This window comes from Teleopsis dalmanni, chromosome X (assembly GCF_002237135.1).
Source record: "Teleopsis dalmanni isolate 2A chromosome X, ASM223713v2, whole genome shotgun sequence".
In the NCBI taxonomy this organism is placed as follows: Eukaryota; Metazoa; Arthropoda; class Insecta; order Diptera; family Diopsidae; genus Teleopsis; species Teleopsis dalmanni.
In genome coordinates this window covers 98,135,203-98,139,309 of record NC_051848.1, presented here as the reverse complement: position 1 = coordinate 98,139,309, position 4,107 = coordinate 98,135,203, and positions in this window count along the sequence as shown.

The following is a 4,107-nucleotide window of genomic DNA, read 5'->3' as shown; positions in this document are numbered from 1 at the left end:
CCTATTAATATGGGTAAAGATACAAATAAAGTATAAAATAATAAATAAATTCCAGCTTGCAATCATTCAGGTTGATATCATTTGAAATCCTATAATCCTATCATCCTAAAATTAATAATAAAGTTGGAATCAATCTACCTTCAAAAAATAAATAAAAAGCAAAAACGTTTGTACTAGAAAAAGTTAAAGATAAAAAAAATAACATAAAAATAACATTGATTATAAATAAATTATTGTTATTTTTAAATTTATTAATTTTTTCTCTTGCTATTAATATTAATGCACAAATTCAAACTCTTAATAAAATTAATACATAAGACATTATATCACATCCTAAAAAATAAGTAATAAGTAAAAATAACTAAAATAATTACTATAAATATTAAACAAAATCAATATAAATCTAATAAAAAATAGTATATTATGAACCATACAAAATATATTATTAAAAAATCAAACAGGAATTAAAAATATAACAAATAAAATAAATTTTAACATTATAAAATTCTAAATGATTGAAAATAATCTTTTCCATGAGTTCGAATTATAGAAAAACCAAAATAGAAATACCTCAAGATCCTTCACAAACTCTAAATGTTAAATTAATGATTACAAAATAATCGCGATAATATGTCATATTCATATAACTATATAAAAAAATAAATTATTAAAACAATTATTTCTAAACTTAATAATATGGATAATAAATGGTTTCGATTAGAAATAAAAGAGAAAACTCCAATTAACACTATAACATAACAAAATAATCATAAATAAATTATAATTTTTTAAGTATTAATAGTTTAACATAAATATTTGTCTTCTAAATCAAAATTAAGAATAATCTTTTATAATTCTCAAGAAAAAGAAAAGAATTCTTTATCATGAATTCCCAAAATTTATATTTTAATTAAACTATTTTTTGAAATTTTACATACATTAATTTTAACCTTAATACTAATTTCAAGTATTATATTTTGATCATTATATCGTCCATTATCAATAGGATTAATATTATTAATTCAAACAATTTTAATTTCAATTTTTTTAGGATTTATTTCAAAAACACTCTGATTTGCTCATATCTTATTTTTAATTTTCTTAGGAGAAATATTAGTTTTATATATTTATGTTAAAGCAATCGCATCAAATGAAATATTTTCACTTTCAATTAAAAGATTTATACGAACAATCCCATTAATTATAAGAATTTTATTTTTATGAATATTTATATATAATTATGTTAAAATAGATACATTTATAAATAACGAATCAATATTATTAACCAATAAAAAAATTATAATTAAAGAAAATTCTTCTAGTTTATTTAAACTTTTTAATTATCCAACTAATTTCATAACAATTTTTTTAATAAATTATTTATTAATTACACGAATCGCAATTGTAAAAGTTACTTATATATTTATTGGTCCAATTCGACTTATAAAATAAATGAATAAACCTATATGAATTAATCATCCCCTATTTAAAATCATAAATAATTCTTTAGTAGACCTACCAACTCCAATTAATATTTCTTCTTGATGAAATTTTGGATCACTTTTAGGATTAGGCTTAATCATTCAAAATTTAGCTGGATTATTTTTAGCCATACATCACACAGCAGACATTAATATAGCATTTACCATAATAGAATTAGACATATTTGTCGAGATGTGAATTATGGATGATTATTACGAACTCGTCATGCTAATGGAACTTCATATTGAACGAGGAATTTATTATAATTCTTTTAAATATATTCGAACCTGATTAGTTGAAGTAATAATTTTATTTGTAATAATAGCAACTGCTTGTATAGGATATGTTTTACCATGAGGACAAATATCCTTTTGAGGAGCCACAGTAATTACTAATTTTATATCTGTCATCCTTAATACCTTACTTAGGTATGGATTTAGTTCAATGACTATGAGGAGCATTTGCAGTTGACAATGCCACATTAACTCGATTTTTTACTTTTCATTTTATTTTCCCTTTTTTTGTTTTAGCAATAATATAATTCATCTTTTATTTCTTTATCAAACAGGATCAAATAACCCTATAGGATTAAATTCAAGTATTGATCAAATTCCATTTCATTCTTATTTCATTTTTAAAGATGGATTTATTATTCTAATTATATTTTTATTTTATTAACTTTAATAAATCCCTATTTATTAGGAGATCCAGATAATTTTATTCCAGCTAATCCTTTAGTTACTCCTATTCACATTCAATCAGAATGATATTTCTGTTTGCTTATGCAATTTTACGTTCAATTCCTAATAAATTAGGAGGAGTGATTGCCTTAGTTTTATCTATTGCTATTTTAATAATTATATCTTTTTATAATATCAGCAAATTTCAAGGATTGCAATTTTATCCTATTAACCAAATTTTATTTTGAATTATGTTATCTTCTGTTATTTTATTAACTTGAATTGGACCTCAACCAGTTGAAGAACCTTATGATATAATTGGACAAATCTTAACTATTATTTATTTTTCATACTTTTTAATTAATCCATTAATTAATAAATGATGACGTACCTTACTAAATTAAAATTTAAGTAAATGAGCTTGAAATAAGCATATATTTTGAAAATATAAGATAGAATTAAAATTTTCTATTAACATTACTAATAATAATTCATAAAGAGTATACCTGATTTCTGAAGCCTTGGAGCCCTTACTCATGGATTCTTTTCAACTACGCCTGTTCAATCTACTTTTGAAGACATCTACATAGTGTTTGCCGCAGCAGCATTGGACCCTAACACATACGAAAAGAAGAGACTTACGAAAGTTTTATATATGCGCACTATATCGTTAGAGTACCTCCATTTTTTTGAATTTGCAATTTGCGGTATAATTTCATTGTCAATTACTATATTTTTTTAGATGTGGATTATTATTTTTGGTCTTCAATTACTATTACGCACAGAATGTCGTCGTATGGCATATATGACGGTTTTCAACACTTTCTCTGGACCAAAAATAGTATGTAACATATGAACCCTTGTCCAGCGATATAATATTAGCAGACTTTAATGGTATAATTAAACCTTTATATATTTTATATAAAAAAAATTAAAAATTAAATGTTCGTAGAATAAGATACTGACTGATAGTGTGGATTGAAATCTTTGATTATTAAAAATCTGGTATATTTATTTATTGGTAAGTTTAATAATGGATAAAGTTTTACTTGAATGCACTGTAAAATGATTAACATTGCATTAGCGTTCTGTATTTTTTAGAAGTGATAAATGTCAGTGCAAATACATCTCACATCATTTACAGAGAATACTATCCACAGTCCAGACAAAAGAACCAATGTAGAAGCTTACCGAAAGGTATTGCTAATAATTTATGTATGCCTTCAACCGGGCTACGTTGTACAAATCGGTTATTAAATCCAAATCATTTACTTTGAGGAACAAAAAAAATGGCATTGAATAAATAAATTTATAACATTTTAAGAGCATATGCTAAAAACATAATTAAGTACACCAAAAATCAGATATACACATCCATCAGAACGCCGCTTCTTGCGCAGCTGGCGAATTGCCATAACTGACAGCATTCACGTTCAGGTTTTATTTAATTTAACTTTAAAGCATATGAAAATTATAAACCAAACTAATGTAAAAATTAATAATATGACATTTACGATTCTTCTGTGCTTTAATTTGCACAATTATCTCTGAGTATGAATCATATGTGTTGTGTGAAATTATAAACTTTCACCTTTGTATTTGAGGCGAAAGAAATGTTAATGTATTAGAAATTAGAACGGAAAGTATCCAGGATGCAATACCGTGGGGAATAAAATTGAATTTAAATAACTTTTAACTCAAATCAAGAAAAAAAGTTGTTCTCAAGTACAAAACTTTCTTAACTATGGCAGCTACTCTTAGGTTTGAGTAGACAATTGGAGCGTTGGGGATAAGATATATCTCAGTTTTGGAATAATTTTTTGCAATTTTCTTTACATCACATTTTTTAGATTTCGCTGAAAGATCTCATTCGTAATAACTTCAGAATTATTGACTTCAGTTTAAAAGTAAATTGAATTTCTAATAGCAATATCTGCAAGATTGT